Source organism: Nomascus leucogenys, chromosome 5, assembly GCF_006542625.1.
Source record: "Nomascus leucogenys isolate Asia chromosome 5, Asia_NLE_v1, whole genome shotgun sequence".
Lineage (NCBI taxonomy): Eukaryota > Metazoa > Chordata > Mammalia > Primates > Hylobatidae > Nomascus > Nomascus leucogenys.
In genome coordinates, this window is record NC_044385.1 from 133,758,084 (window position 1) to 133,779,043 (window position 20,960).

Below are 20,960 nucleotides of genomic sequence, written 5' to 3' on the forward strand. Positions count from 1 at the left end.
TCCTTCCTAAGCCATTCTTGTCATGTTTCTTATTCTTTATTTTTTATTTTTCTGAGTCAGGGTCTCGCTGTGTCTCCCAGGCCGGAGTGCAGTGGTGTGATCTCCACTCACTGCAGCCTCTACCTCCCAGGCTCAAGTGATCCTCCCACCTCAGCTTCCCAAGTAGCTGGGACCACCTGTGCGTGCCACCACACCCAGCTAATTTTTGTATTCTTTGTAGAGACGGGGTTTCACTATGTTGCCCAAACTGGTCACAAACTCCTGGGTTCAAGGGAGCCACTATCCTCGGCCTTCCGAAGTGCTGGGATTACAGGCATGAGCCACCTCGCCTGGCCCTTCTTGCCATATTTCTGACATTCTTTCTGTGCATGTGAATTGAAGTCTTGTATTTTGGAACCAAACCAAATGTTTAATTAAAAAGTGAAATGAATATTTCTTTATATCTCACTTCTTTCATCTCAACCCCAAAAAGGCAAGAGTGGGAGGTTTTGACAAGATGATAAATTAAAAAGCAAGAAGCCCAGACACCTCTAGGGATTCACAACCTCCACATTTGTCCCCAAGCGGCACAGCTGTGTGATCCTCAAACAGGACTACACACAGAGGTCCTGTAGATGGGAGCTCGGCAACGAGGGTTATCGACTCTTTACATAACATCCAATTATTTTTCTAATTTAACACATATCTCGAAAATTCTAAGACTTGGCACCTTCCTCCAATATTATGAGCTAACAATTGACATTCCAGTTATTATTCTGTTCTAGGAGTAGGTGTGCTCAGTCCCAATGTGCTGACTTCTTTCTAAGCCTTTTGTTCTATAAAAGATGTTCCTGGGCATCAAATTCAACTTTTGCAAAAGGTACACAGGATTCTGTGGTTAAGCAAAGCATTGACATGTTTTGTACCTAGCAAATCTCAGTACAGATTTTGACCTAGTGCTGTCTTCTGCAAGGTGGTGCATATTACAGGTCTAGAACTTTACAGATATTATAATTGTATACAGTATGATATACACTAAATTTTCCATATTGATAATACAAAGTCACTATCAATTTTTTAATGATTTTTGCTTTTCTCTCAATTCATATTTATCAAAACAAAATTATTCTTAAAATATATTTCTTCTAAGGACTCTTTGCAGACTATATCAAATTTTGCCTTTAAATGTAAGAACATCTCTGACTAATGGCAATGTAACCTAATCAAGGGTATTAGAGGCAAATAAAAGACATTAAGATTGTCTTTAACATCATTATATTTTTGGAAAAGAAGTCCATTTGTACATGAGGAGACACCTTTTAATACTTTACTGTGGGACCTAAAGCCACCTTTAAAATATAGAGTAAAAATCAGAGTATTCATCCTTGATTTTAATTGTCCTTCTAAAAGACCAAAATTTAGAGAATTATTTTGTTAAAAGAACCCATAAAACAAAATCCTGAAGGATAAATAAAGACCCAAGCTATGGATTAAACCCAAGGTCTCAAATTTATCATTAAAAATAAGAAAAGGATAAATAATTTATATCCTTTCTTTTAAAAATAAGATCTTGTCCATTTTTTTACTATAGTCTTTTCCTTGGTAGAACAAACAATTAAATATAATTTAGAAATGTCCTTGTATTAATCAAAACTATTTATTAACATGAAGTAAACGAGTGAAATCATGCTGATTTGCATAAATATTTACATCTAATGTCATTTATGAACTAAACAATTGAGAAGAATATTAGACACATTTTCCAGTTGTAGAAGATGAGTGTTAAGAGAATGCTATGAGAAACATTCCTTTTCCTCTATATCGAACTTCCAAAACTCTACTCTATATATCAATTCTCTAAACACTTCCTACCACCATGATGTCAAATGAAAAATCATATTCTTTTCTCACATGCATATTTTGTTTTCAATTAGGTCAAAAATATTTTCAAGTTTTCAAAACTTTTTTGAATTATGTTAGCAAATCTCAACACAGATTTTCACATGGTGCTGTCTTCTGCAAGGTGGTATACACTGTAGGTCTAGAAGTTTACAGATATTGTAATTGTATATGGTATAATATACACTAAATTGTGCATATTAAGAATACAAAGTCACTGTGGATTTTTTAGTGTGATTTTCCTTTTCTCTCAACTCATATTTCTCCAGGCAAAAAGAGCCAACAGAATTCTAAATTGAACTGAGAAAACAAATAGACACTGGCTCTTGTCCCAGCTTTTGCCCTGGTCTCAGCTCCCAGATCTTCTCAATCATCTCAAAGACTGAGTTAAAAAAGGCAGTAGGTTATTCACATTCTTATTTTGAGGCAGTCCCTTATTCACCTGTTACATATTTTCCTTGGCCTTTCAAACATTGGCTTTGACCCTCATCTTCCTAGTATTTCCTGGGAGGCTGAACCCTACTAAGGAAAGTTTTCTCTATTTACCCATAAATGTGTGAATTCTGCCATTTTGTGTACTCCAAGTTAAAGATCAATTTTTTGTGTGTCCTACAGTAACTATAAATCACCAGCAACCTTCAGAAAACTCTATATTACAAAGAAATGCAAATACAAAATCTGAAGTTCGAGCAAATACAAAATTCGTATTTTGCCTGGTTCTCTAAAATGAAAGAAAAAAACTAAACTTGTGTCTGAATTAATGAAATAATCTAATTATCAACTAACATACAATGCATATTACATATATTTGAAGAAATGTTAGATTGTATCAGAAGTTACGTAAGTGCATTTATTTATACAACCATTCAACAAAGATCAATTGAGTATGAAATAAGTAGGAGGAAGACAAAAGAAATGGGTATGTGAAATGGATGTAATGACACGTGGCAGGTGGTGAAGGGTCAACTCAGCAGGCCCAGGCTGCCCAAGCCCTGCACATTCAAAATAAAGGCCTGTTTCATGACGACTGGCCCCTGCCTGGCTCCTGGGACATGCCCTCTCAGTCACCGGAATACTCTGCCCTACGAGAGCAGCACTATGCCTACTCAGCCAGTTCCCAGTGAAACCCTAGACATGAAGGCTTGGGTGAGCTTCCTTGGCAGCTACACTTTGTGGGTGTTGTCTCACTGCATTGCTGAGAGAAGCAGGTGCTGTCTATAGAATTTCACTGGGAGACGGTAACTGGAAGCTTGCACCTCATTTCTCCTGGGCTTGCCCTATGCACCTTTTCCCTTTGCTGATTTTACTCCGTATATTTTAACTGTTGTAAACCGTAATCATCAGCAGCATACGGCTTTTCCAAGTCCTGTGAGTCCTTCTAGGAAATCATGGAGCCTGAGGGTGGTCTTGGGGAACCCGGACACACATGGATGTGCATAGGATGGGCAGAGACATAAAAGCAGGGATAGTTCTGATGGATTGAGGGAAGATGTCAGAAGATGTATGGTCTGAATCTTGAAGAGGAAAAGAACAGTACTTTCATCTCCGAGTATCTACTAATACCAGATACAGTGCTTTGTGATTTTATATAAATTATTTTATTTAATATTCCTAAATGTTTTTTGACATAGGAATTATTATCCATCTCTATTTTACTAACTGTCAGGTTTACAGTTAGGGTTAATCTAACAAGAATCACACATAGATTAAAGAAATGGATTCAAGGTTCCAAATTATGTCTGTTAGACACCAAGGTTTGTGTTTCTTCACAATTCTTTGGGCCCAGAGGGCATTATTCTATGTAATCTGCTGAGTAAGTTGCAAATATCTGGGAGAGGGTACAGAAGAGAGAGGAAGGAAAGGATGTTGCTGGACCAAAAAAAAGCATGCATATCAAATTTCGAAATTTACTGTGTAGGAGATATAGGTATATTGAGTAAGAGAAAGTTTTGTTGCTGTTGTTTTGCTTTATTTTTGCCTCCAATAAGCTTCTAAACTGAGAAGCATGAGAGTGAAAGATGAAACAGATGTACAGGTATTATAATATTAAGTATTTCAGGATAAGATACTTAACGATATATGACAAAAGCATTGTTACAGAGGTTCAAAAATGAGGACAGGTGTTTGTGGAGAGCAGACAGCTTCTATAGATTAAAGACTATTCAGTAGAGAACAGAAGATGTAGAATATTTATACTAGCAAGGAAAAACAAGAGGAAAAGGCACTCCAAAAAAGCAGATACCATTGTTAATGCCTTACATCAAACCAGAAACTGTGCTTGTTGCTTGATACAATGATAAGGAAGGCTCAGTTTCTTGCCCTTGGGAAGCTCGTAATCTAGTTTTGAAAAACTGATGTGTAAACAATTCGTTTCAGTAATAGATCATTATCAGAAAAGAGCTAAGAATGAAGGGCTATCCACATTGGAACAGAAAACCTACTAGTTAGGTGTAGAATAGTAAGAATGTCTTTCCAGGTTCCAATCCACCTGCCTGACCCCAAAACTCATGCTCACAACCAGGCAGGTGGGTGAGATTTCCAGCTCTACCATTTCCCAATTTATGTTACCTTTGGCAACTTATCTAAGTTCCATGAATGTCTATTTTTCTCATATGTAAAACAGAAATGCTGTTATTTACCAACTCACATTAAAAAAAACTGTCATAGTACAGTGAATGATATGCAACAAACACTCAATAAAATTTTGCTGTTACTATTAATATACATGAAGATGAATGAAATTTAAATGAGAAATATTTAAGTGTGGAATAGATGGTATGGATTTTAGAAGGAGGCAGCACCAAAGTCACACTGAAGTGTCAAAACTAGGGAGCTGGAAAAATGTATTAGACTGTGAGCTCTCAATTATTGTATGACTTTTATATGGATTTTTTGTGTTTTCAGAAATCATGCCACTGTTTAAATAAATGCAATGCAAATTTTTTTTTTAATTTTTTTTTTTGAGATGGAGTTTCACTCTTGTTGCCCAGGCTGGAGTGCAATGGCACGATCTCAACTCACTGCAACCTCTGCCTCCTCATTTCAAGCGATTCTCCTGCCCCAGCCCTCCCAAGTAGCTGGGATTACAGGCACGAACCGCCATGCCTGGCAAATTTTGTATTTTTAGTAGAGACGGGTTTTCTCCACATTGGTCAGGCTGGTCTGGAATTCCTGATCTCAGGTGATCTGCCCGCCTCGGCCTCCCAAAGTGCTGGAATTACAGGCATGAACCACCACACCCGGCCGCAATACGAATTTTTAGACCATTTTGTTGAGGTATGCTCAACATACAAAAAGCAGTGTATATTTAATGTATACAACTTGATGAAATTTCAAGTAAATAAAATAATACAAGTATTATCTAATCTGATCTCTATTCTGGAGTCATTATAAGATAGGCTTTATTTATTCATTTTTTTCACTATTGATTGATCCTACATGTCACACTTTGCATTTTTTATTAACTTTACATTTTGGTATATAAACTTTACTTTTAACATTTATATGTTTAATTACAGCATAAAAATCAGCAAGTCTGCTTCATGATTTTTAAATTATTTCTAGCTTCTATTAACATTATGTGAAATTTTGGTATGGTCACAGAAGTTTTCAATTTAGATTTTTTAATATAAAAGGAAATGCTACGTGGTCCTTTGGTTTATTAAATACCTCACTTTTTGGTTTGTTAAATATTTTCATGTTTTTAATATATACTATGAATCAAATTGTATAATTTTATATATATATGTATCTTTACTTTTTTGCCTAGCATTCTTTATAAATCTTAAAGTTTATACGCTTTTATTTTACTCTTTCTTTACCCTCCTAATTTAAGCACTTGTTTTACATATCTTAGCACCTGCCTGGGTCTCTGTGCTCTGGGAAAACCTCTATCACACAAGATTCTGTTGAGCAAAGTAGTTCGGAGGAGATCTATCAGACTGCTGTCTTCACTGGTATATCTAATGTGCTAATGCATTCCTTATGTAATGAGCTTCATTTTCACCAACCAGAACTTGGAATGGAATCCTACTCCACATTGGCAATGATGCTATGGCTGTTGATGAGATGGGATATTGGGGAGTGTATTTGTCTGGTGGGGCTGTCATAAAAAAAAATACCTAACACTAGGTCATTTATACACAACAGAAATGTCTTGCTCACAATTCTGAAATCTGGGAAGTCAAAGATTAAGGTGCCAGCAGATTTTGTATCTGGTGAAAGCCTGTTCCTCATAGATGGCACCTTTTAGTTGTGTCCTCAAATGGTGAAATGGGTGAGCAAGTTTCCTCAAGCCTGTTTTAATAAGGCACTGTTCCCATTCATAAGGGCTCCACTTTCATGACTGTATTAGTCTGTTTTCACACTGCTGATAAAGACATACCTGAAACTGGGAAATTTACAAAAGAAAGTGATTTATTGGACTCCTAGTTCCACTTAGCTGGGGAGGTCTTACAATCATGGCAGAAGGTGAAAGGCACGTCTCACATGGTGGCAGACAAGAGAAGAACTTGTGCAGGGAAATTCCCCTTTTTAAAACCATCAGATCTCATGAGAGTCATTCACTATCATGAAAACAGTGCAGGAAAAGGGCTGCCCCCATAATTCAATCACCTCCCACCAGGTCCCTCCCACAACATGTGGAAATTGTGGGAGTTACAAGATGAGATTTGGATGGGACACTGCCAGACCATATCAATGACCCAGTCACCTCTCAAAAGTCCTCATCAGTTAATTCAATTGCATATCAGTGATTAGATTTCAATATAGGAATGTTGGAGGTCCACACACACGCAAAGTCTATAGCAGGGAGCAAGTTCAATAATGACATGGATAAGGTAATACGGGCAAGAATGGTTGAGGTATAAATCAGGGTTGCAGGACATGGAAGATCCACTCAAATGCAGGTCTCAGGAGTGACTAATCTGGGGAGAATGTCTGCCAAGCATGTCAGAGACAGGGTATGGAGCAAATGAGTCAAGGCACTGCCTGCTTCCAGGTAGGCCAACAACTGCCTCATCCTTGTGGCCTACAGCATATGGAAATCTTATAAAATCTTCAGATTTTTAGTTGTTTCATCCATTCAATTTCAGGCAGAAGCAGAGATTGAGAGAGTTTATTTGATAATTCAGAAACACATTTCTTGAAATAAAAAGAAATTAGGCTAATCTGGAAAGGAGATCTGAGTTGTAGAAAATGTCTTTGTATTATTAAGATTCTGGAGAATTTCTTGTAAAGTGCTGTTTCTGGTTTTGTTTTCTTTCAGGATGTTGTCTCGGTTTTCCTCCCTATTTTGGGGTCTGTGGTCAATGTGCAACCGGGGTATGGGTGTGGAAAACTGCTTCTTGCTTCTTTCAAATTTCTCTATCAACTTTATTTATTCTGACTTTTTCATTTATGTATGTCCATTTTATATTGCACTTAACTGACAATGATGCATAGTAATTTCTTAAAGATTTTACTTCCCTACCAAACTTCACTTGAAATATTTGACCATTTTTCCTAAGGAGTTTTTTTTCATCTGTTAATTCAATATATTCTTTAAGTGTATATATGAATTCTTGATAGATATTTTAATACATGTTGGTAATCTTTTGAATTTTGGGAGCAGATTACATAATTTCATGTTGACATAGAAGTAACTGAATCCTGATAACATTTCTATTACAAGTAGAAATGATAAATATCAAATTAAAATCTGCCCAATTTTGGCACCTAAAATAGATATATACTTTCATTACTAAGAGACTAACGTTAAAAACATTTCATCTTAGTTTTCTTAATTTGAATTAACCTTAATTTCATGATTAAAAAAACAGTTCCCCAGAAAAACTACTACTGCTCCACGTTCTTCCATTTCTATGTGAAATACATTAAAATTTTCATGATCTACCCACAAAGGGATAGCAGCATATTCAATCCTACTTGCTCTTCTTGAGTGTTGCTGTAAAATCAAGCTACTGAAATCCACAATAAAAATTTCATTACCTTCTCCTAATTTTTTATGATTAATAAAAATAAAGTAGCAATTAAGAAATTTATTTTATTAATATTGCATTTAGTAGGGGAAATAGCCACATGAGAGGCAAATAAGAACATTGAAAAGTCAAATACTTTAAACTATCAGTAAAATTCTTCTTATATGATTTAGCAATAAATATTCAAGAAGTATTGGCTGGGCGCAGTGGCTCACGCCTGTAGTCCCAGCACTTTGGCAGGCCAAGGCGGGCGGCTCACGAGGTCAGGAGATGGAGACCATCCTGGCTAACACGGTGAAACCCGGTCTCTACAAAAAACATAAAAAATAAAAAATAAAAAATAATTAGCTGGCCATGGTGGCGCGTGCCTGTAGTCCCAGCTACTCGGGAGGCTGAGGCAGGAGAATGGCGTGAACCCGGGAAGCAGAGCTTGCAGTGAGCTGAGATCCCACCACTGCACTCCAGCCTGGGAGACAGGGCAAACCTCCGTCTCAAAAAAAAAAAAAAAAAAAAAAAAAAAAAAAAAAAAAAAAAAAAAAAAAAAAAAGAAGTATTAAAATCAGCAACTGTCTGGTAAAAACAGTCAGAGGCCTGTTCTGTACCTCTGTTTTTCTGCCATGGAAAGGCACTTGATTATCACAAATAACAAACAAATTTCTGATGTATTATACAATTCACAGAAGAAAACTGTAGCGGTTATTGTTTTGATTTAATTCAACCCTAATTCATTAAAATTTACTTATCATTACCTAAGGTAAAATGCAGGCCACTATGCCAAAAAGTTTGATTCCATTCAACAAATATTAACAGGTACAAAGATGTATACATGACCATTTTTCCACTCTCATAAACCTCGAAAGCTGGAGGGAAAATAGACAGCCACACTCACATGTGTACATGGAAGAATGAAAGGAAGGCTGACCACCCACTGCTGTCAATCTTTATGGCCACAACTGGTTAAGAGGGGTTGATCCACTTCAATTGTGTGCATGTTCCCTCTTTTTAAAACTAGCCATTGTAAAAAGTATGAAACTACAATAAAATAATAAGTAAATCATGTTCTATTTTCAACAGTATAGCTGACCAGACATATTTTTAAAGCTCCAGATACAAAACATGTAGTTTCTGATAAAAATTATTATGTAACAAACACTGTCAAACGTTTTAATGAATAACTGAACTTCTGGAAGAGTAAGAGAGGAATCGAATATGCAAACAAATAATAATGGGTGATTTTAAGATTGGGAGTATGAGAAAAACACTTTGGCAACAAACGAGAGAAAATCCTAGTATTTAAAGAAGATAATAATTTTATAGGTGTATTTTCATGGTATGGAGTCAAAGTACACACAGTAACACAGGCACAATTACCTATTAAAATGAATATATTTTATGATTATCTAATAAAGATGCAACAGCATGATTATAGTTGGTATGTCTTGCTGAATTTTGAGAAAACTTTCTCAATAAAATTTTTGCAGTAAAATATGAACCTTAATATCTTCCAAGGTCGCTGAGGTTTTACTTTTACAGATATACTCAGTTTTCCAAAATGAGCTTTAGAATTCTACTCTATATTTTTATACTCAGTTTTAAAATTCTACTCTATATTTAAAAATCACAGTCATAAAAAAAGGTGTCATAAATTTCTCCTATTCAACAAGGTATTCTATTTTAGAGCACATTCATTATTTTTCAACCTAAGCTGCATATAAAGTCTTTAAATATGACCTTTGAGAGAGAAATCAAAGATTGTATCATTTACAGATGATACTTCTCATACGTGATGCTTCTTATAGATGATGCCTCAAGTCTTATTTTAACAGTTATAGATGAGACATGATTGTTATATGCCCAATTATGACAACAGGAAAAAAAATGGAAGTGTCCACCATGTGGCTGTAAAATACACTTGGCCCTACGTGTCCATGGGGATTGATTCCAGAGCCTCCCTTGGTACCAACACCTGTGGATCCTCAACTACCTTACAGAAAATAGTGTCGTATTTGCACACAATCTAGGCACATCCTCCTGTACACTTTAAATCATCTCTGGATTACTTACAATACCAAATACAATATAAATATTGTGTAAATAGCTGACACACTGTATGTGTTTAATTTTTTTTATGTTTTAATATTTTTTATCTGTGGTTGGTTGAATCTGTGGATGTGGAACCCATAAATGCAATGAGTCTACTGTGTATCTTTTTTTCTTTTATTTTGAGACAGAGTCTCACTCTGTTGCCCAGGCTGGAGTGCAGTGGTGCAATCTAGGCTCACTGCAAGCTCCGCCTCCTGGGTGCACGCCATTCTCCTTCCTCAGCCTCCCCAGTAGCTAGGACTATAGGCGCCTGCCACCATGCCTGGCTAATTTTTTGTATTTTTAGTAGAGACGGGGTTTTCACCGTGTTAGCCAGGATGGTCTCGATCTCCTGACCTCGTGATCTGCCCGCCTCGGCCTCCCAAAGTGCTGGGATTACAGGCATGAGCCACCGCACCCGGCCAACTGTGTAGCTTTTTAATCAAGATAAGTTTATGACATACCTCTTAGGTAATGAATCAATATTTACAATTGAATCCCACAGTAATTGTCAAAAAATAATTTTAAAATGCTAGAATAATAAAATCTTGTCTGGAAAGGTCTAATGGTCCCTAACTTTATTTATTTGCATATGGTTGTTCTTAAACTATTCATTTTAAATTTACTTCCTTCCTTATTTGACACTTTAGTGAGGTAGTATAGAAAGGATCCAAACATTCAGTGCTTTAGGACACCTATCCTCAAAAGTTCATGGTTGAACATTCTTTTATCTTTCAGGCATAAAAGTCTCATCTATGCATGCAGATAGTAGAGCAAAAGTCTACTTGGCTACAGACAGTCAGATACATTTGTTCATATCATATGCTGTAAATCCAGGGAAGTCACGAGGTTTTCTTTGCATCGCTCACTTTTGATCCACTACCAATAAAGTCAAAGGTTAACTGAGGTCAACGTTTCACTTCTAGAAAGCTGTCCTTCAGAAATAGTCACACAAATGGACACACATACATGTACAAAAATGTTTGTTGGAACATTATTTGTAAAACTAAGGGAGCTGGAAAAACCAAAGTGTCCCTTAATGGCCAATGTTTAAATGAGTTGTTTTACGTGCATCCCATGATATATGATGAAGACATGAAAAAATATTAACATAATTCTGTTTGAACTGTTGAAATGTTTTGGAGTCCGACAATGACTTTATATAGTCATATTATTATAATATAATACACGTATACATGTATACTTATGTATACACACAAAAGAATAATATAAGATTATTAAGAACTACTATTGTTAATAATTTAATGGGTGACTTTCACATATTTTACATGCTTTTATATTGTGCAAGTTTTGGCAATGAGTCTAGTTTGCTAAAATGAAGGCCAAAAAACTGGTTTACAATTGAGCAAGAAAAATCATTCCCATAGCTGGAAAATATTCTTCAAGAACTATTTGCAGCATGGTATATTATGATATTTTGATATGAAGTCACTCTTATCCAAACCCATTGATAAAACTGGCCATCCTACTGGAGAGGCTGAAAGAGAAATCCATGCATCTCTAGATTGTATAACTTATGGCATGTATGTGCGCATAACACTATTTATTGCTGTAACCAAATTACCATGTGATACACAAGTTTCATTGTGGTCATCAAATTGGCAATTTCTAAAAATGTGGATTATATTCCTTCTAAAATGCTAATTTATCTACCATATTTCTTAAAAAAATACGACACATGTACATATAAGAAAGAGCATTTTGGCCATGTAATTTTAGAACTGTCTAGGGCAGAAGCAGGTGCAAAAGATGGGGAGGGATGGGGTTTGCAGTTGGGTCAGGGGATGGTGAAATGAAGTGAAGGGCAGGCAGGGGCAGCTGGTCAGGAGGCAATTACAGCACAGTTTCTGCTGTACATATTCTAATATTGTGGACTTATTTAGAAAGTGCCATGGCATGGATATTATGTAAGTTTCCAGTATGGCTTTTAATTACTAAGAAATTATTGATAATTTATTATATATTGGCTTCATTGATGTCTTATTTTGACTTTTTGTATCCACTATAGAGACCTCAAAAATAAGCTCTCTAATCAATGTGCCATTTGGGAAGAAATGTTTCTGTTTTGCTATCTGAAGAATTAGATCTCTTCATTCATAGAGGAGCAGGGAATAAAATGAAAATATAACATAAGTACCCTTCCTAAAACATGGGGTATCCCTGTGGCACTTAGAATTATTCAAGTTATTTATGCATTATGACATCTCATCCGAATGTATTATTTTCTTTGAAAATGGCAGAGAAGAAAAAGAGGGGAATATGTTTTTGTCTCTCCAATTATTAAAATAGTCAAGAAAAAAATGTATTAACCTATTCTGTATATCGCTGTGAACTTACCAACAGTACTTGTTCTGTGATTCATCTAGTGCTAAAATACAGGCTCCAAAGTAATCATAAATACTTCAGATATAGCCAGGCGCATTGGCTCACGCCAGTAATTTCAGGACTTTGGGAGGCTGAGGCAGGCAGATCACTGGTCAGGAGTTCGAGACCAGCCTGACTAACATGGTGAAAGCCCGTCTCTACTAAAAATACAAAAATTAGCCGGGCATAGTGGCGGACACCTGTAATCCCAGGTACTCGGGAGGCTGAGGCAGGAGAATCGCTTGAACCTGGGAGGTGGAGGTTGCAGTGAGCTGAGATCGTGCCATTGCACTCCAGCCTGGGCAACAGAGCGAGATTCCCTCTCAAAACAAACAAACAAACAAACTTCAGATAACACTGGGGCTGTGATGGTTAATATTGAGTGTCAACTTGATTGGATTGAAGGATGTGAAGTATTGTTCCTGGGTGTGTCTGTGAGTGTGTTGCCAAAGGAGATTAACATTTGTGTCAGTAGACTGGGAGAGGCAGACCCACCCTCAACCTGGGTTGAGGTGCCATCTAATCAGCTGCCAGTGTGGCTAGGATAAAAGCAGGCAGAGGAACATGGAAAGACTAGACTGGCTAAGTGTTCTGGCCTCCATCTTTCTCCTGTGCTGGATGCTTCCTGTCCTTGAACATAGGCCTCCAAGTTATTCAGCTGTTGGACTCTTGAACCTATACCAATAGCTTGCCAGGGACTCTCGGGCCATTGACCACAGTCTCAAGGCTATACTACTTCCTAACTTTTGAGGTTTTGGGACTGGGACTGTCTTCCTGGCTCTTCAGCTTGCACACGGCCTATTGTGGGATTTCACCTTGTGATCATGTGGGTCAATATTCCTTAATAAACTCCCTTTCATAGATACATCTATCCTATTAGTCCTGTCCCTCTAGAGAACCCTGACTAATACTGGGGAGAAACAGAAGCATGCTCCTCTTTTGCTGCTTTTTTCCTTTTCAACCTGGAATTTGTCTTTTCTATTCCCAAGCACTGCTCACTTTCCCACTTTTCCTGAAATGCCTTCATCCTTTCCTCTTGAACGAGCATACCTTCCTCAAGGATCAGTTCGAACACAACATCCTGTATGAAGCTTTCTTTTGTGTTTACTTTCACCTTACATATATTCTCCCTCTGGAATACCAGAATATTCATTATTTGCTTCCCTTGTGTACCACAGGCTTTTCTGTTTTTACACTGACTGATCTTTTTCGTGAGTGTAGGTCTAGATTCTTCAGCTCCAGGGTCCTGGAAAGTAAGAACCATTTTACTCATCATCTCTAACATTGGGGTTTTGGACACACCCGGAATTTGATAACGAATTCACCTGTTTGCTTTGTTAACTTAGAATACAGGAACTTTAATTCCAGTAAGCTCCTTAGAAGTCTCACTCTGATTGCATTTCATGTATGGCAAGTGTTCTCTGCGTTCTCCACCAAAATTAAAATAAAACACAAGGTCAGCATTTTAATTACTCTCTAAGTCACCCAAGATACATTTATATTGTAATATAATTTCAACAAATGGTGGTTGTTTCTCTGAAGAAAACAGGACATATGTCTCATAAAATACCATGGCACTGCCTAAGAGAAGGTAGAGGGAAGGACCATTGAAACAACAATTTGCTTATGGGAAAGAGAGTCCAAAAGAAAGTAGCAGAATTACAGAAGCAGACCATCTCAGATTTAGATTCTCATAGTCTTCATTTTCACTCCATTCAGCAGACACCCTTCCACCCTGCTCCATGCCCCAATGGTTTGTACTGATTTACATACCAAATTCTACCCAAATAGTTCTTCTCATTCTCCCACATCCAAGGGGAAACAAAAGTGCAACTTCTCTCAACCATCTGGTTTCATTGGCTGTTGGCTCCACTGATGACAGCGGGGCCCTACACTGTCCCTGCACCTGCTTCCTGTGCCTTGTATGTGTTTTTCCCTGTATATGAACAAGGAGTGTTAGGAATAAGGGATAAGGACGTGGTCTCCCCACAGTCGTCCACTGGGACCCTTGCAGCTCCCTCCCTACCCTTTATGAGAGACAATTTCTACTCCCTTCTTCTCTCAAGTGTTGCTCCTTTGGGCACACTCTATTGACTACTTTTCTCAATAAGAACATTCAGAACCGAACAAAATATTTCTTTTCTGAAATTAAGGGACAGTACAGGATAATAACAGGCATATAAGTTATTATAGTAATTCAAATCCCTAACATTGTCAATGGAACAAGGACTAAATTTCCCTTTTCAAGGGTATAAACTGGAATGTTACAGCCAAATACTAAACAAAATACTTTTGATGTGGTCCAAACACAAGATAGAAATTTAACTATATTCATATTATCATCCAGAAACTGTGCTTTTAAGAATTGTGTTAGTTTTTAGCTCCTGCCCCACACTATTGTTGGAATAAGCTGGATTTCTATGTCATTTGTTCACAAATTGCTGCCAAGTTCTGATCTTTCTCATATTGATACTTGTACGATTTACTAGAACTAATACTTAACAAAAATATGCTAGATTATTTGAGAGAGAAATGTAATAATGTCTTCAACATACTTTAAAATGGGTTAGAGAAAAATATACATACAGAGAGAAAATGTAGCAGAATGTTAAATGTAGGTGTTTATTGTGTTATTTAATCAATGTATCTGTAGGCTTGAGATTTTTCATAGTACACAGTCAAGAACAAGAGATTTAATAGTGATGGGAGGCACTATCCAAGTACGTATATGGGTAGAGACAGATCCTACCATGGAAGTTTTTTTTGTTAACAGAAGGTAGACAATTTTGAAATGAAGTGTATAATGTCTATGCCTGTGTTCTTTTGTATACTCACAAGTATAAGACATATTCTCTAAGAAGTTATTAGGCAAATATTGATCATATGCTTTCCTTCTCTCAGGGTCCCTAATTTCATACCAGTTTGAAAGCTTTCTGGTTTTTGAAATGAGGCTGTCACATTTTCCTGAAACACAAATCAGAGCACATCATCTGCTAAGTGTCAAGTGGCCAGCAGGGTACAATATCTAAACTTACTACCACCCAGGAAAATAGAACAAGAGGTTCTCATTAGAGACCCAAGAGGGGCACTCACGTTTGAGAGAAGAGGCCAGAAGAGCTGAAATGTGAAAGGCAAACAACACTACAGGCCCCATCATTGGAAGATTTGTCATCTGAACATTATATTTGAACTTGGCTATCATTAATTGAACACATGTGGAAAGCACTCTTCAATTCTGCATATAGCATTTTGTATTCATACAGCCAGGTACTGAACGAAACACTTTTGATAGAGTCCAAACACAAGACAGAACATTACTGTATTTTATACTATCTTCTAGAAACTGTACCTCGAAGGTTTGTGTTAGTTTTTAGTGCCTGCTCTACTACTCTTGAAATCAGCTGAACTTAGATGTCATTTATCCACAAATTGCTGCCAAGTCTGAGCTTACTCAGTTTGATACTTGTTCTGTTTACTAGAACTAATGATAAACAAAAATGTACTGGATTATTTGAGGGAGAAATGTATTAAATGAATTAAATGAGGGAGGATGTTAATTACTATAAAATTCTTAACGAAATTGGAGGTTTCCTGGGGTAATAAGAATTCACATTTCAAATCAATGACTTAAAGATACTTGAAGAGCCAAAGAATGAACTAATAAAACTAGGCATAATTATAGCCTAATTTTATGATAGAAACTACTAAAGAAATTCTCAGGGAATTCTCTTTTAGTCAATAAAATGAACACAATTAAATCAATAAAGATTATTTCCTCATACAAACTATTTATTGAGAGTTGTTCAACAAATACTACATAGGAAACCAAAGAGAGACACACATACCTAAAGTCTTCATCCAGTGCTGCTCAAATACAATTTCCCTCTTTTTTTTTTCCCATTGACCCAGGAGAGTTATAAATAGTAAAAAAGGATGTGAAAGAAAGCAATCCCAAAACCTATAAATCACTGGACATAATGCTTCTGAAGACAGGTTCATTGAGAAGAAGAGATTTAAGGTATGTAAACATCTGTATTCTTTTGAAAAATGTATCAGTACTTGGGTGACAGGTTTAGATCCTGAAAAAATAGATATTTGAAAAGTATATTTTAGAATTCATGTAATTCCTTTCGAGGACAGCACCTTTGGATTACAAAGAGTGTCCTGCCCTTGCAGGCAGCCGACTTAAGTCTAATTTGATGCCTCATGCACGCAAATAACCTTTCTTATCAAATCCACTCATCAAAGGTGGTGATTAAAAAATAAAATATTCCAAACTGGCATGCAATGTGCTATAAAGAGTTATGATACAAAGGTTTAGAATTTCTGATTTCCCTTACCAAATGTCTGACTATATCCTTAACCATCTGAGCATATTTTTTCCCATGTGTAATGTAAAAGAAAATTAAATTAGATTAAGAGGTATTTTGGCTGCAAATGTATGTAATCCTGCCTTTAAAAGCAGTTGTATTATTAAATTAATCTAATTATTTTAATATATTTTAAGCAAGTTATTCATTCTAACAGTAAGAACTCTATTATTTTGATACCTGAACAGTATCAAACCATCCCAAACATTTAGCATAATCTTTCTCAGAGGAGTGAATAAAGTTCAGATACTTTTTGACAATTGTATTAGTTCTATTTATAAATACACCTCACTTGCAACATGTGGAGCTGCGAAGTTTTGCATTCAATATCATAAGGTTGTGATTATAGATTTATATGGGAATCCTTAATGGACTCACCTAGTAGAAATTCTCTGGCAGCAGAGACAACCACAGTGACCCTCCCCTGGGTCAATTAATACAAGTGTTCTTCTAATGAGCCAAGAGGTATTTAGAAGCTCAGGGATCAATTAATTTGTAAGTCAATAAACAATTTAGGAAAGTAACTAGAGAATTAAAATGGACATTTTTTTTAGAATACTAGTCATTTTAATATGACCTTCAAAATTATTTTTATGCAATGCTTGAAACTGTCGCTAATGGCATTTGCAGCCAGGGAAACTGAGTCGATAAAAAGTCTAGTGAAATAAAAGCCATCTTGGTCTTCTATTTCAATTTCTGAAAAATAAAAATATGTACACTTGAACTTTCAATAACCTACCGTGAACTGAGACCTCAAGGAGTCCCACAGTTTAATAACCAGGACCAAGAATTAGGGTCTTCTGCATTAACCTGACTTTACTACCTGTTTCACAAATATTTGCTCAGGAAGATAAAGCTGTAAGCCAGTAAATAACTTCATGGTTGGCTTCAGGAGCTTTCCCCAAACCAACAGACTGCTCAAACAGCACTCCTCTCAGCAAATTGCTCTTTTATAGAAAAAATGTTTGTTTATCAATATTTGCTTCAAGACCCTCACCTCTAGGAGTCCACTAATCCTAAATCACAAAATCAGGAACTTGGGCCAATCCTACTAAGGTCCCTACAGGGCAAGATTTATCTTAAATCACTTGAGTCCAGACCTCAAAAAGCCCACAAATATCCATTCCTAAACCCTCCTTTCTGAAAATTGCTGAAAGTCATCTTCTTGTGATCTTCCTTACTGAAAGCAATAAACTGAGCTTTGCTTGATCAACAGGTTACTCTTGGTAGTTGCTCAAGACAACCTTCATATCTCCTCCATGTGACTAAACTTTAGACAAGCTTCTTGATTCCAGGACTCTTTTCTTTTTAAAAAATAATTTTTAAGAGCATTTATTTTAGGATTGATGTAGGGCAGAAAGCTTTAGAAAACCTGTAACTAATTTTTTTTCCTGCGCCTTAAAGGTGTATGTCTTCTTCCAACCTGCTGCCAGGTTTTCAACCCAAGAATGTCTTTCTCAAGGACCTACAAGCCATTCCTTCGAAAAGTAATCGTCGAAGAAGATGGAACTTCTATCTCCCAGTCCTTATAGGAGAGTAGAGGCCTAACTTCAGCAGGCGCCTTGCTTCAAAGTATAAATGCCTCCTGTCACAGAAAGTGTATGACTTCTCTGGAGAAGGTTAGACACTCAGACAACCTACCATCCTGCTCCCTGCTTTCTGCGTTTAAAACTCTCCAGCCCTTTGTCTTAGCAGACTTGAGCTCCTAGTTGGGTTTAGTCTGTCTAACTCTTCTTGCAGTAGCCTTAAATAAAGCCATTCTTGCTGTATAACTTTTCTGGTGCAATTTTTGCTTCGTCATGATCCTTCAGGGAGTTGGCAGTCAACACTCATTTTCTCACATAAGAAATGTGCATTTTTGATGTGCACAGAGTATTTGCAAAACTCAAAATACTTGTTGAAATGAATGTTGAGATTCCTAAATGTAATTTTTATTTCTAGTTGGACCTTATCTTTTTCTTAGAGAATTCAACAAAATCTAATTATGTAATTTGGTTAGTTAACATTTAAAAATGATTCAAAACAAAAATACCTAAAAAATAAAATTTACAAATAAAATATAACATATCAAACAAGAAAAAAGTCAGTGTTGAATATTTTTAAATAACAGAGGCTGTTCTTTGTATTAATTTACTATTTAGAAAAACACTGTGAGGTTGGTGAAGTTACTATTTTCATAGTACAGATTTTTCTGAAAGTCAAAACAAAAACAAAGGGGACATAGAACTTACTCAATGTCACCTAAAAGAGTTCAACAAAGAGAGTCTGGTTTTCCATTCTGTGTTTAAACCACTACGCTGTACTTACTCGCTGTTAGGGATAAATGCTTATATTTGTTTTTATAATTTTTTTTGCATAACTAGGAAACTTAAAGAAACAGCCTTTTTTGATTTTCACTAAAACCTCGGATTTGTGCCACTTCAACACAAAAAGTCACTATTATATAATGTATTATAGAGTTGTATTGTGTTAAAAATACATATTTGAGAAATATGTGGAATGTTTAGAAAGAAATGTGCTTGTTCCAGATCCTAAAATAAAATAATTTCTGACTTTCCATGAAAGTAACAGTTCAAAAGTATCTTCAGGGTTTCATCATGCAGAGCACCTGGCAAACCAGGAGAATTAAAAATTCTTCACATCAAAGTTGCTTTTTAATTCAAATGAATGCAAAGTGCCAAAGGATTGACTTACACTGTCAGTACCAACCTTCCTTAGAAGATGCCCTTAAAGTCAGTCCATTAAACCAGATGAGAGGCAACTGCTGCATGTTCTGATCCCGCTGTCCTCTCTCCCTGCCCAGACACTCTAGTTTTTCAAAGTTTTTCCTGAATATTGGAAACATCTGCATTGGCAGTGCAAAGCCCTCAAGAGAGCTATCAGGGTCTGACTTCTGGGAATTTTGAAACTCCTGGCATCATAACTATTACCCTCTTAGGATCATTTTGCTCCATAGTATCTCTGTTTTACTTTTACAATCATGTTAAAAATGCCAATCTTACATTCATCTCCTGTATTTTAAAATATTTTTGTTTCTGTTACATATCTATCAAAGAACACTGATTCTCATTCTGCTTTAACTCCTCCACAATAACTTTTTTGATAGGTACATTTGTTGCTGGCACATAACCTATACGTATCCACCTTCATAATTGTGACTTTTGTCCTTTGGAATTAGAAATGGTTAAACAGTTAATTTCTAAACAATTAAAGTACTGGATGAAATTTTAAGTGAGATTTGCTCTTGGAAAAAAAATGTAAGGAGGAGGAGCTAATATCTTTTGTCTAATTACATGCACCACTAATTAATATCCAGACTTTCAAGAAAGATATTATGCTCCCATAGTTTTAGCCTATTGTAAAACAATATTTAAGACCCATGAAATGTATGACAGACATATATTAGAAACTTGCCTGTAACTTTTTAGAAATTTAAGTAGATTATATTTCAAGAACTCAAGAGGAAATTAATATAGAAGAAATGGCTTTTTTTTTAAAGTCACACACAGTTATTTCCATTCAGTTTCTCTCTCTGCAATTTGTACCTTCACGAAAAGTGGTTGCAATACCAATAATGAGATTGACACTAGGAATATGGGTCATTTAAGTAATTTCTGGCTTGATACAGGAAAGGGAAAAATATGTTTCAAAGGATCCGATTTCAAAAAATAACCTAAAATACTATCAGTAGAGGGGATCACTCACTCATGATTTGGAGACAAAAACTTTAAAGCCAAATTTAGTTATTAAAACCTAACATTTTTAAGCACCATTTCTGCTAGTATTAAACCCATTTTATAGTTGAGGCCCAATGAGGTCAAGTAAACGTACCGAGAACACAACAGCTAATGAGTGGAGGAGCTGAATTTTGAAACTTGGCACAGTGACTTCAGAGACCCCTTTTAATAGTAAAACAAGTAGCACCTTTGAGGTGGTTAAACTTACTCATTAGCTTACGCTCTAACTTCTTCATTTATTAAGTCATTCATTATCTCAGTAACTCCAGCATATCTGCCTTGCAATATTTTGACTCAAATTGATTCTTCAGTAAAATTCCAAATTGCTACATGTCTTGGATGTTTCAAGTCCTTAACAGGGGTGTCCAATCTTTTGGCTTCCCTGGGCCACAGTGAAAGAAGATTTGTCTTGGGCCACACATAAAATACACTAACACTAATGACAGCTGATGAGTTGAAAACAAAATATCCCTCAAAAAATCTCATAATGTTTTAGAAAGTTTACAAATTTGTGTTGGGCCTCATTCAAA

General features: G+C 36.2%; 1 protein-coding gene across 2 annotated transcripts in view; it reads right to left on the reverse strand.

The window, feature by feature from the left end:
* The window catches only part of FAM155A (family with sequence similarity 155 member A), a 706,320-nt gene that overhangs the window by 295,185 nt on the left and 390,175 nt on the right, over nt 1–20,960 (reverse strand). The window lies entirely within an intron of this gene.